Consider the following 14741-nt stretch of genomic DNA (forward strand, 5'->3'; position numbering starts at 1 on the left):
TCTTGATTGACTTAATACCATATTTATTGTACTCAATTTATTTTTTATCTTTTTTATTAGCAATAACATATGTGCAGTTTATAACATTATACTATCTTACAAACTTTCTATATAATATTTGTCATTTGTTGCTTTGAATTTCTGCTCAGTCCCATGTTGGGTCTATTGTATTATATCATTATAATCTATTTTTTGGCAAATGAAAATAAATCCCTCATGAATTTACAGGCCCTCCTTACTGACTGCCTCATTTAGCGACTGTTAAAAGTTATGATGGTGTAAAAAAACCAGCTTTGTGACCCGTCCTTACATTTACAACTGTTGCAATGTCCCACAGTCATGTGATCACCATTTATGTGCTTCACAACCGGATTCTAACAAGCAGAGTTAGTGGAGAATGCAGAAATAAAATTGCAAGTCAAGGTCATGTGATGTCTTGCTTAACAACCGCAATGCTTCACTTAATGGCTGAAGTGAAGTGAGGTCATAAGCCCATCATGGTCACGTGATGTTTCACTTAGTGACCATGGTGCTTAGTGATGGAGTTGCCAGTCCCTATTCATTCATTCATTCATTCATTCATTCATTCATTCATTCATTCATTCATTCATTCATTCATTCATTCAATTTATATAGCCGCCCATCTCAGACCAGTGACTCTGGGTGGCTAACAACAATAAAAACAGCCAACATTTAAAACAATACAAAAAAATAAATATAAATATAAATGCAGCCAACAGATCTTAAAAAACCATCGGTATTAGCACAACCATGAAATGGGGTCCTTCACACACTTGGGGCCCCAGGCCCGGGCATCAAGCCAGGTCTTCAAGGTCTTCTGAAAAGCCAAAAGGGTCGGGGCCATCCTAATCTCAAGAGGGAGAATGTTCCAGAGGGCAGGTGCTGCAGCAGAAAAAGCATGTCTCCTGGTCCCCGCCAGCCGACATTCCTTGCTGACGGGACCCAGAGTATGCCCAACCTGCCGGACCACTGGGAAAAGATGTTCCCTAAGGTAACCCAGTCCCAACCCATGAAGGGCTTTATAGGTGACAACCAGCACCTTGAATTGCACTTGGAAACACACCGGCAACCAGTGCAGCTCCTGAAGCAGTGGTGTTACATGTGCCGAGTAACCGACACTATTTAAAACCTGGGCAGCTGCATTCTGTACCAGCTGAAGCTTCTGAATGCTCTTCAAGGGCAGCCCCATGTAGACCGTATTGCAATAGTCCAAACTGGAGGTCACGAGGGCATGAGTGACAGTGAGTAGAGCCGCCTGGTCCAGGAATAGGCACAACCCAAAGGTTGTGCACCAGGTCCATCTGGGGCAGAGCCACCCCATCCAGAACCAAAGATGGAAAAACCTTGGTCCTGGGAGGCCCAAACACCCAAAGCCACTCAGTCTTGCTTGGGTTGAGCTGAAGCCCATTGTGCCCCATCCAGGCCCCTACAGCCTCCAGGCACTGAGATAGGACATCCACGGCATCACTCAGACAGCCCGGGGAGGAGATATAAAGCTGGGTATCATCATACTGATGATACCTCACCCCGAACTGTCAGATCACCTTACCCAGCAGCCTCATGTAGATGTTAAATAAGAGGGGCAAGGGAACTGAGCCCTGTGGCACCCCACACAGTAGGGGCTGTGGACTGGACCTTTCCCCTCCTACCAACACCGGCTGGAACCGACCCTGGAGGAAGGAGCAGAACCAGTACAACACAGTGCCACCCACCCCCAACTCCTGAAGCCGTTCCAGAAGGATACCATGATTGATGGTATTGAAGGCCACCGAGAGGTCAAGAAGAGCAAGGATGGAAGCACTGCCCGCATCCTGCTCCTGCCAGAGGTCATCCAAGAACGCAATCAATGCTGTCTCAGTCCCATATCCCAGCCTGAATCCTGACTGAAAGGGGTCCAGATAATCCGCTTCATCCAGAGCCCTTGTGGTCACTAAGTAAGGATGACCATATTTAAGTTTTCATTAATGTCACAAGAGGACATAGTGAGAAATAATAGAAACTTCATTTTAGTTTAGAGTATATAAAGTTGCATTTAGCGCATCTGTCTTTTTGTTTTGTGTGTGTGTGGAGGTAAGGGTGTGTTACAGAATGAAATGAAATGGAGTGTGTGTAAATTTTATTATAAAGTCCTTGATTTTGCCACACCAGAAAGATCAAATATATATGATCAATTGTCACTGTACACTATTGTTAATCTAGCTCCCTCCAAGTATCTTGGACTGTGGCCCAATAAAGATGTATAATGGCTAGAAGTGAGGGAAATTATAATCAGATTATTTTGAAGATATTTGAAAATAGTTGGGAAAAGTAGCATTTGTTATATTCTTTAATATTTTATATCTGGATTAAAATGGGAAAAAAACATGATTAGGGATACTTTGTAACTTGAAAGCAAAAGTTATGGAGTTGGATCTAGCTGCCTTTCCATTTATGAGTGCCTTGCCTGAGTAGAAATCTGTCAAAATGCTTCCACTGGTGAAAAAGAATAGACAAATAAATCTTTAATGATTCAACCATCCTCTGCAAACATGTTTTCCATTTTCCTCATTGTTCCAGACAATCCTCCAACACTTTAAAGGTGCTTTTCTGGAGTAGGTGGATTATATTTTCATTGACATGTGCCATCAAGTCGTTGTCAACTCTTAGCACCACATAGATAGATTTCCTCCATGACCTGGTCCTTCTGGTCTTCCAATGGTGCACCCATCACCACTGTAACTGAGTCCATCCACCTTGCTGCTGGTTGTCCTCTTCTCTTTCCCTCCATCTTTCCCAGCATTAGAGCCTTTCCCAGAGAGCTAGGACAAATGGTGATATCATATATCCGAAGTAACTGATCTACAATATGAGATCTGTATTTGTAATCAAGGATACCATTATTATTTCATAAGTTAGCTGAATATCAAGAAATCGATATATGGATTGCTATATAAATAAGTATGCTCTGAGAGTTTCAAGGCATAACTTTCTAGGAGTGGGAGGTAAATAAATGGAAGGTATTTAAATTGGAAAGACAAGTTAGCAATTTACAAAATATCAGGATAATTTTCAAGATTAAATATAAAAAAGGAGAGCATATTGCTAAAATTTTCATTGCAACTAATTTCTTTTTTATATAGCTTACAACCTATTCAGTATGAGCAGCTGTTTGCTTTGGGTGGCTTTATTTTATTTATTTATTTATTTATTTAGGGCTAGTGGATAAATTGTCAGGTGGCACAGACCCTTTTCTGCACCAGCTAAAGGCCTTTTAGGCATACAGAGCACTTGGGATCCAAGCCAATGGTTCCTCTGAGAAACACTGGCTCCTACTTCCTGCAAATGGCATTTTACTGTTGAAAAGGAGGGATCTGCAAATATTAATACATCTGTAAGAAACTAAAGGTTGGCAACATGATATCCACACTGTGTGGCACTGTGTAGCATTCTAAAACAATATTTCTGAAAACAAAGAATCTAACACCAAGTAGGTTTACATACAGCACATTTTTTGAACTGTGTTATGTGCACCTTCTGTGTTCCAGGATGTGCTTTTGCCTTGTTGTATGCCACATTCTCCCCAGGCTGGAAGCCTTAAAGTTGTGGGCTACAAGTCCCAGAAATCCCACCCAGTTCAGCCATGGCTGAGATTTCTGGGAGTTGAAGCATTTGAGACTCCCAGCATAAGGATGGCTGGTGCTTTCCTGATCTATTGTAAAAATATGATATGAACTTCAGGAGAAACGTGTGTGTTGAAAGTGCCCTTGAAAATAGTAAAATTAATTAGATAAACAGACTGGACCTTCTTGGGAATGCTGATTGTTTATTATTAAAGAAAGATAATTGGTGGATTTTACAAAATATGAAGATAAGGGTAATATGAGCCAGACTGTGTGGGTATAACTACAGAGAGTTAATTGGGACTAAAGTATTAAAGATAGAGAAAAGGAAAACAGGAAAGAAGAAGAAGAAGAAGAAGAAGAAGAAGAAGAAGAAGAAGAAGAAGAAGAAGAAGAAGAAGAAGAAGAAGAAGAAGAAGAAGAAGAAGAAGAAGAAGAAGAAGAGGAGGAGGAGGAGGAGGAGGAGGAGGAGGAGGAGGAGGAGGAGGAGGAGGAGGAGGAGGAGGAGGCAGAAGAAGTAGTCTGCTTTTTACTTTCACCCTAGTTATTGACATACTTTCACTTTTCCATAACGGCAACTACAAGAAAAGCTGCAAGATTAGGAGAAGGAAGGAGAGGTTCATTAGAACAACTTACAGATAAGGGCATTTCACCAGATTTATTGCAGAAAATATTTGAGGAATTTGGCAAGAACATGACTGCAATGGTTGCCAATAGTTTGGATCCTTTTAAAAAGGAAATGGAAGAAGGATTTGCAGGAATAAAAAAAGATATGAAAGAAAAAGTTAAGAAGATTGAAGAGTCTGTAGACAATTGGCTGGAGATCTAAAGCAAATTACTAACAAAGTGGAAGTTTTGGAAAGTATGGCAGAAGTTATAAATAGAAAGATGGAGAAAGATTTAGACAACTTGGCATTACTAGAACTGAGAGAAAAATAATTTTGTTTAAGATTTAGAGCAATTCCAAAACAACGTGGAGAAGATAGCAGAGAAAAGATTATTACATCTCTGTCTAATTTCCAAGATTGGGAGGAAGATGACACTGAGGCAGAGATTGATAAGGTTTGTAGGATTAATACACAATTTTCAAAATTAAGAAATGTTCCAAGGGATGTCCTTGGGCACTTTGTCAGGAGGAAGACTAGAGATCAAGTTTTGCAGCAGCATTTTAATACTAGATTGAGAATTGATAATATAGATATAATTGTAGTTAAGGAAATTCCAGCTAGAATACTAGAGTATGTTGGGGTGGAAGTTAATTTACAGGGGGCAAAGACTTTGATATTTGGAATTTATGCCCCAAATGAAGATAGAACAGCATTTTATAAAGGACTTATAGACAAATTATTGGATTTCCCGTATGAAAATTGGTGTCTCCTGGGAGATTGGAATGGAGTGGTTTCCCCACAAAAAGACAGAACTTCTGAGAAAAATATTAAAAATACATAAGGTAAACTACAAAGGATTTTTAAAAATTTAATGGATAATTTGGAGCTTATTGATGCATGGAGATATAAAAATAGTGACTCAAAAAATATAGTTATTTTTCTTTATTTTTTAGATCTTTTTCAAGAATAGATATGATTTGGATTTCTAAGACTTTGGCTATTAATGTTCATAAAGTGGAGACATTACCGAGGACATGTTCAGATCACAATCCAGTGACTCTACCTTTTAAAAGGAAAAATGACTCTTTAAAGTGGAGATCGAATGAGATGTTGCTACAAAAGGAAATGGTAAAAAGATGTTGCAAGAAGAAGATAAAATAGTTTTTTGGGAATAATCTTAATAAAGGTACAGAAGTAAGAATAGTTTGGGATGTACGTAAAGCTTTTGTAAGAGGATATTTTATACAATGTAATAGTGAACTCAAAAAGAAAAGGCAGGAGAAAATACAAATGATTTTGGATGAGATAAAAAAAAAAAAGGAAGAAGAATTTTAAAATCTCCAGGGATCACAACTATTACTCATCAAATTAAGCTTTTGCAGAGGCAATTATCTATGTTAACAGTGAGAGAAATGGAAATAAAGATGAATTATGCAAAATTGAATTTGCAAATAAACCAGGGAAATGATTGGCATATAAATTGCAAAAAGAAAAAGGAAAGAAAGTGATATTAAAGTTACAAGAAGGAAATACTGTAATAACAAATATGCAAAAAGGTTTCATCAGTATTATTCTACTTCATATAAAGATCAAGAAATTTTCTCAGAAAAACTGGATGAATATTTATAAACAGAATTTACCAAAGATTACAGAGAATCAGAGACAAATTTTGAATGGACCTATAACAATAAGGAAAGTGTGTGAAGCTGTTAAAAAGACTAAAACAGGATGGCCCAAATGGTCTGCCAGCATCTTATTATAAATGTTTGGAGGATGAGCTTTTATAACCTTTACAGCAAACAATGAATAATGTTACAGAATGGAAAGATTCCTAATAGCTGGAAAGAGGCTAATATAGCATTAATACCTAAAGAGGCCCAAGACTTAACTTTAACAAGAAATTATCTTCTAGTATCTTGAATGATGACTATAAATTGTTTACCACAATTTTGGCTGAAAAGTTGAAAATAATTCTACAGGACTTTATTTATGAAGATCAATGTGGGTTTTTACCTTAAAGACAATTACAAGATAATATTAGAAATGTTTTTAATATTCTGGTGTATTTGGAGCAACATAAGGAAAAACAAACTGCATTGATATTCTTACATGGAGAGAAGGCCTTTGACAATGTGAATTGGATTTTCTTGTTTAGAGTTCTGGAACATATGAAACTTGGAGATAATTTTATTAAATTGTTAAGATTGATTTATACTTCACAGAAAGCACAAATAACTGTTAATGGAGAACTAACAAGATTTTGGGAGATTCAAAAAGGGACAAGACAAGGATGCCCACTGTCTTCATTCTTGTTCATTTTAGTTCTTGAGGTACTGAATAGAGATATAAGACAAGATGAGGGAATCATGTCTTTTAAAATTAAATAAAGAAACTTATACACTCATTTGCGGATGAGCTGGTGTTAGTTTTGGAAGATCCCTAGAGGGAGTAGAAAAATGGAAAAATTAAAGGACTTTGGTATGCTAGGCAGGTTTTAAGATTAACAATCAGAAGATGAAGATGTTAACAAAAAATATGAAATCAGAAGATCAAATAGAACTGATAGAGAAAACTGGTTTTAAGATCGAGAACAAAATAAAATACTTAGGTATTACTATGACAAATATGAATTGAATGTTATTTCAAAATAACTATGTTAAGACATGGAATGAAATTAAGGACATGTTAAAATGGGAGAAATTAAAATTGTCACTGTTAGGGAGAATTTCTGTGATAAAAATGAATGTTTTGTCTAGGATGATGTTTTTGTTTCAGACAATACCTGTTCTGACTACTGATGTACCACTCAAACAATGGCAAAAAGATATATCTAAATTTGTATGGCAAGGGAAAAAACATGAGTTAAATATAAAGTGTTACAAGATGCAAAGGGAAGAGGATGACTGGGTTTACTGGATTTGAAATTGTATTCTGCAGCTTGTTGTTTGGACTGGATGAAAGAATGGATGTTGCTGAGAAACAAGAGACTTTTAGAGTTAGAAGATCATAACCTGAGGTTTGGATGGCATGGATACTTATGGTACAATAAAGTTAAAATTAATGTGGATTTTAGAAATCATTAAATGTGCCATATTGAGAATATGGAATAGATATAAACCCAGGTTGTGCCTGAAAACACCTCTGTGGATATCAACATAAGAAGCATTCCATAGAAGATAAACAACAGGCAAAGACAAATCATTAATGTACCAGGAGTTATTGGAAAGTCATCAAGGGGAGTATAAATCAAGAGGGTAAATAATAGCAGAAGGATATAGCTGTCAATGGTTTTCCCATTTACAGTTATCAGAAAGATTCAAAATAGATAAAAAGACATGGTATAAAGAGTGAGACAGAATCTGAAGTACAATTGTGCACTGATGATGAACATGTAATTGCTAAAATGTATAAACTTTTGTTGAAATTTGAAACAGAGGAAGAACAGGTTAAAGAATGTATGATAAAGTGGGCTAAGAATTTTGGTTATATTATACAGATAGATCAGTTGGAAAATATGTGATTAAAAGGGTTGAAATTTGCCTTATGTTATGATCTTAAAGAGAATTTTTATAAAATGATGTATCATTGGTACATAATGCCAGAGAAATTATCTAGAATGTATAAAGACATTTCAAATGTATGTTGGAAATGTGAACAACATGAAGGGACATTTTATCATGTCTGGTAAAATGTAAAAAAGCTAAAAAAAAATGGATTCAAATACATATATTGATACAGAGGATTTTAAAGATTAATATTCAGTTGAAGCCAGAACTTTTCCTTTTAGGATGATGGATAAACAGTTAAAAAAAAAAGCTATGGAAGATTATTTCAATATGTGATTACTATATGTACAAAAATGGAAAGATTGGACATTACCCACCATGGAGGGTAAAGGTTGGTGAAATTGACAGAACTTGCTGAAATGGACAAACTGACTTCTTTGTTAGAGAAAGGACAATATCTACATTTATTGGTGACTAGAAACCCCTTATGGACTTTTTGCATGAAAACAAAAAAAACCAAACTTGTGATTTATGGTTTTGATGATTAGACAGGATAGATTATAGAAAGTAGAGAGTCATGATGTAACTTTAGAAAGAGAGAGGTTAAAATGTAATTGTACTTATAACTGCTGTGAAGAATATCGGAAGCTATTTCATTATATCTTTATATCTTACTTTATATCTACCTCTTTTTTTCTATTTTTTAAAATTTTCTTCTCTTATTGCACTTTTAGCTTTTTCTATTATTTCTTTCTTTTTCTCTGTTCTAATTTAGTTTATATTAGTTCTTATTATTAATTTTAAAACTTCTAATAAAAATTATTTTTTAAAAAAGGAGAAATGCCTGTGTCTTCATGCATTAACATATTTAGATTTAAGTCTTTCTTTGTAAAATATTGTAGAATTTTTCAAGGTGGCAAGCAGTATAACTAGCCCCAAATATATCATCTGTTTGATTGGTCTAATGTAGATAGCACTTTGTGCTAATATGATACATCTGAAAGATCTCAAGCCTAATGAGACATTTTTATATTATTAATTCCAGATCAACTCATTCACACGAACAAAATATCTCAGTTTATCCTGGAATGAAGCCATTTCAATGCCATTCAAAGCATAGCCAAATCAGCTGTGTCTACTCTGTAAGTATATGTATTTTGCTTTTGTTTTCTTTTCTTTTTAATATTTCTGCTTATCTGTGCTTGCTAGGTTTTTTTTTTGAATTGTAAGGCATGGTAATAAAGAATATCAAATCTCCTTACTGAATCATCTCTATGACATAAAAAAAAATCTGTGGCACAAGAGGGGGAAAATGAAATGAAATCTACACATAGATGAATTAAAGTCTCTTTAGGTAACTAAGATCTGTATTAGGATTATTGACAAAGCAAAAGATAAAAATGAAAAAAAAAACCCAAACAAACGCTGAAGAGAAGCTAGAATAGAATCAGGATTGTAATGTAAACTGAAAAGTTCCTGGACCACTTATGCTATATACTAAGAGGAAGCAAGGTAGAAAGCTGGCTGCCATATGTAGAGAACAAGGAAGATGACCCTGACAGGCCAGGTCCATTACCAAAGCGACAAGGGGAAAAACATGGCTTAAATCCAAAACAAGAAGAAGGCACGGACAAAAGATGCAGGCAGATACCTTCCAAATTCACAAGTATAAAGGGAGGAGGGAGATTAAAGCACAGTCAGACTTGCAATTTTCTGTTACTACAGCCAATGTTAATACAAGTAGTTTGACCTTTGTATGGAGTTGATTTCTTGGTTTGGTCTACGTAATAGGGCTAACACAAGCCCTGAATTAGCCTAACTAGAGGATATATCTTCTCAGAAGTGAAGAAATACAGATTTTACAAGATGCAGTGAATGTCAGTCCTTTCTCTGCTGCCACAGTTGAGTCTTATTTGTTGCTCAATCAAGGTTCAACAAGTGGTTTACTCAGTTTCTTTGACTTCCATTATTTCAGGCTAAGAGTCTTAGCTTTACTGGGTTTCTGGGTAAAATCACCTTACAGCCTAAAAGTCACTCTTACAGCCTATCAGATCCGATTCCCCTTCACTTGCAAATCATGCTGTGTCTGAACACTGTTAAGTCTTCCCAAAATGTGATACATTGCTGTGGAAAATGATAAGGAAGTTACTGAGCTGCATGGTGGCCTCAATGTGGGCTGTGTGCTTGATTTTCTCTTATTGTTATAGTATTAGCTTTAATTAAAACACATTGTTTATGGGCAAATGATATGGAAATGGCATGGTAATTGTAACAGAAGTATATGTATTCTTAATTAACTTGTTTTATAGTGAATTAATAAAATTAATTTAATGTTTTGTTAAAGTTGTAAGGAAAACCAGGATATTTTCTACTGCACACTGGATTATACACATTTACACTAATTCATATCTGAATGTTAGGGAATAATAATAATAATAATAATAACAACAACAACAACAACAACAGCGGCAGCAGCAGCAGCAGCAGCAGCAAAAGGCAGTTTTACTTGGAACAGCTTATATCCTGTGACAATATCTTTAAAACCATCAAACCATCAAACAACAACATCTGCCTATCCCAGGTCCTTGGGAAGGACCCGATAGGTGGATAAAAATGCCAAATCCAGTCTAAACATTTGGCTGAATGTGCGACCAACAACAATAATAATAAACTTTTGGTTTCAGCACATTGGTGTATTGTGTTCTAATTTATAAAATATACTACAATACATAATGCTACAATACTCTAATACAGAGATTTCTGGCAGGATCCTTATGCCTTTAAACATGACCCTATTTTTTACGGTACAACTTTTCTTAACTCCAGCAGCTACTAAAGGCCCCAGGGCTCTTTTCTTCTCCCCTAGCAAAGAAGTGGACATTCCTTTAGAGAGTGCCCTCAAAGCATGTATTAATATCTGTGTAACACCATTACTACTGGAGCTGTATTGTCCATTTTAATTGAGCTATGCAGAGTCATAGCACACTGTTCTTTTAACAAGCAGGAGAAACTCATTCTGTCCATCATGACACCTGCAATTTTTTCTAAACCCCCACGGTCTTTGGAGTGGTGGGATTCTGGGCACGTAACACTTTTAGTTTTAAACAGACCTCATTATAGATCTAAATTGCTTTATGGAACCATGGCTTTTTTAATTCTTGTTTTTTTCTTTTTCTCTCTGTGTGAATGACATTTTGGATAAGATGTGCTTTTCATTAAAAAAAATTGTGAACAATTGCAGCAGGGAATGCATATGCCTATGCTAGTTTAAATAAGAAATTAAAAGCAACCAGCTTTTCACAGACATTGCTTCTCATTTGTCATTTTGAAAACTTTAATACTAATAGGCAAATCCCATGTGTTTTATTGAGGTTTCATTAGATACCAAGAGACAATAATGTCAAATAATATAGAGTTAGGCAACCTGGCACCCTCTAGATATTCTAGACTACAAATCCCATGAATGTTGGCCAGCTTGGTGTAATGGAAAGCTTGAGCGAGGAAGATACTGGAATGGAGGATCAAGGTTATCAGGAGGGAGGGGGAACATTCCAGAGCAAGCACTTTCTCAGGCCACAGCAGGAGTGTGGGAAGAGCAAGAGGATGAGGCTAGCCCCTCCCTAGAGTCTCACGGGGTATATCCACTAGTTGCTTTAGCATAGGTTTAGTCTAGTGAGATTCTGTCTATAGGGTGCAAGCTAATAAAGGAACTGTACTGGACTGGATTGCCTCACTGTTGTTCTTGGGCTGAACCTGACACTTGGCCAGTAGAAAGCCACTGGTATCCAAAAAACATGGAAGGTCCCAGGTTGACTATCCAATTTTTAAAGTCTTCAGTTTTAAAATGCATTTGCACAATGCTGACATTACCAGTTACTTATAAACTAATGAGGTATTTGCTCTTCTTCCCACCCTGACAGGACACTTTGGATTATCTCAGTTACTTTTTATTCAACACTGGGTTTTCATATTTTAGAGATCTGCTGCATTTAAGTAATGTACCAATGAATAAAAAAGAAATCCAATATTGTAAGAATTATAGAAACATAAGAATTAGAAGGGAGTTAAGAGGTCATCAAGTCCAATCCCCTGCACACTGCAAGATTCACTACACCATCCCCAGTAGATGATTATCCAGCCTCTGGTTGAAAAACTCAAGTGAAGGGCAAGAAACCATTCCATCTGGTAACCTATTACACTGATTGTCAGCTTTTACTGTCAAGAAGTTCTTCTTATGGAGCAACCCAGATTATTGATTTGAGATTCCGAATTTAAGAAAATAATTTTGTTATATTTATACAATTTGCCATGCTTGGATATGTCAACCACACTAGTAGACCAGACTAGGACAGATAATTACACATTTGACTTCTAAACAATTTAATAGTGATATTAAAGGGGAAGTTAAGCTGTTGTCAACTCATTTACCCTTTTTAAAGTACTGTATAACACTTTTTTTCTTTTCTTTTATAGCTATGATCTACATTGCTTCATGTACTTCATAAGGAAAATCAAGGGCTACAAAACTGTTGATTCAGTAAACAAGAGTCATGTTCTTTGATAATCCAACAAGATCAAGAAGACCTAAGTTTAAATCACTTATGAGCCAAAAATCTCCCTGGAGGAACATCTTTTAGCCTAGGGAACATTTCTCACCAAATGAAACAGGAGATGGTGGGAACCATATGAAAGGTGAGATATAAATGAATACATACAGTATGAGTGTACATATGCATTCATGTGGTCTGAGACTGGATGGTTTCCCCCATGATCGCCTTCTAGGAGGTCAATTTTTCAGATAGTAACTGTAATGAATATTTTGTCTAATTAATTGAAGGACTGAACAATGTTGGCCCTGGGTGTTCAGAACTTCTGTACCCAATGTCCAGGACAGAGTTCATTTGGGAAAAAAATAATAGATGCTAAAACTTATTTTACATAACAGAAGAGATTATGGATTTTGACATTAGCTTCAAATGCTATGATATGTGCTGTCTCTACCTTTTAATGGGGGAGATGCTATTTACAGTCATAGCATATAATTCTACAGGTTACTGCAAAGTAGCTCAGATTAGTTACAAGCATATGCTCAGATTTTCTCATTTAACACACACACACACACACACAAACATGCACATATATACAGTGAATTTCAGAATACCAGCTTGATTCAGTGTTCACAAAGACTTTCCTAGCCATATATAAATTATTCTGAGGAAAGAAAGTGCTTAAAAGTTTATTTCATTCTTTCCTGCAGCCTGCGTGAGATTTTTCAATCTGGACATCAATAAATACTAATGATGCATGCAGAAAAAGGAAGTACACCACACATATCCCTGAAGTTAGGAAAAGATAAAAGCATTTAAGGAAAAAGAAAGAGAGAGAGAGAGAGAAAGAGAGAAAATTCATACAGTATTTACACTAGGAAGCTTTCTGCTCTTGCTCTTTTTAATGGAAGTTCCATTCAACAGAACTTTTAACAGAACTGTAAAAAAGTTAATTATTCAGACCCTTCCTCTTGATAATGGCCATACTGTGCTGATAAAAAGCCAGGACTGATATGCATCTCCTCATAATGGATATGCTCACACTATTTTCTTCTTACACAGCTAAGCACAAATTTAAAATACATTCGCATACATACACACATATGCACACATTGTTTGTATATATTGTCATGTGCTGTGACTTTATTCAACTTTATTAAAAAAAAATATCTAGGCAACTGGAAACATTGACAGCAAAGGCTATATCATCTCCAAACCTGCCATCCTGACCAAAAGAGTTATGAACTAATTTAAACATCATAAATCAAGTAATTAAAGCTTCAAACTAAAAAAGAAATTATGTTACATAAAAGCTCCTGTCACTAGTAGGTAATTTTCATGCTTGAAATGAAATTCCTAATGTTACTTTAATGCTGAATTTTGAACATCAGTGTAACTTAAATGTGTATCTTAATCAGAGTGGCTTATCTGCCCTCTATACAGCAAATGTCTAGCTTCTAGTTTTAAAACATTTTTTTCTTTCTGTTAATTTGCATTATGATAATTTTATATCCTTAAGTGAGGGATGGAGAAGCTGATGAAATTATACATTTTTATGTCTGTCATGGATTTTACAGCTTCTATTAAATAATGTACCCTTCTTATACATTTATTCCTTTTAAATTCTTCAACTATTGAAAAATATTAATGTTCAGCTGTCAGAAATGAAAGCTAGAACTGAATAACATTTTTTTCCCAATGAATGTTCAGTTATTTAGACTTCAACCATATTAGCTGTGGAACCTAAAATTTTAAAGGAGTCAGTAAGCTTTATCTTCAAACCATCTTTTTGACAATAAACATGATTTAGCTTAGTCCTAATGCATCTTTTTCCATGTTGAAAATATAATCTACACTGAATTGCACAGGCTTTTCCATTAAATGTACTGCAGCCTGCTAATACATTATGCCTTCTCAAAACTGTAAAATATGATAAAAGAAGAATAATGCCGGTTATTAATGAAGATTATGATACGTGGATACAGCCATAGAAGACTTTGTGTATAACTTAACTCAAAGATCTGGTTCAACATTATAACCTCTCAGTGTGAACCATAGCTACCAAAATCTCCATGCACTGGTTTCAGTTGTCATACTCAAGCACACAGAGTTGGAAAACCCCTTTTCAATCCCCTTTAGTACTACATAATGAGCAAAGTAGGTACCTTATTTATTTGATTTATGTGGCCACCCATCTCATTTATGTGACTCTGGGCTGCTTACAATAAAATAGATAAAAACACACATAATACAAAAACAAACAAACAAACAAACAAATAAATAAAAAATACAGCAGCTGAGAATCATTAAAAAAAACCTCATTAACACAACCAGGAGACAGGCTCTGTCTCACATCTGGGGCCCCAGGCTCTAGCACAAACCAAGCTTTTAAGGCCAACAGGGATGGGGCCAATCTAATCTCAGGGGGGATGAAGTTTCAAAGGTGGGTGCCATGGCAGA

General features: G+C 35.7%; 1 protein-coding gene and 1 long non-coding RNA gene across 5 annotated transcripts in view; one reads left to right on the plus strand and one right to left on the minus strand.

Moving 5' to 3' along the window:
- Positions 1 to 12769, plus strand: part of LOC112542202 (uncharacterized) — a 61174-nt gene extending 48405 nt beyond the window's left edge. The window contains exons 2-3 of the long non-coding RNA XR_015797192.1: positions 8780 to 8876; positions 12208 to 12769. This is a non-coding gene — a long non-coding RNA (uncharacterized LOC112542202). The remainder of the gene's footprint in view (positions 1 to 8779; positions 8877 to 12207) is intronic.
- The window catches only part of NCKAP5 (NCK associated protein 5), a 680918-nt gene that overhangs the window by 44518 nt on the left and 621659 nt on the right, over positions 1 to 14741 (minus strand). The window lies entirely within an intron of this gene.

Source organism: Python bivittatus, unplaced genomic scaffold (assembly GCF_059951505.1).
Source record: "Python bivittatus isolate LINGU-HERP-01145 unplaced genomic scaffold, Pbiv_v1 ctg000480_np1212, whole genome shotgun sequence".
NCBI lineage: Eukaryota > Metazoa > Chordata > Lepidosauria > Squamata > Pythonidae > Python > Python bivittatus.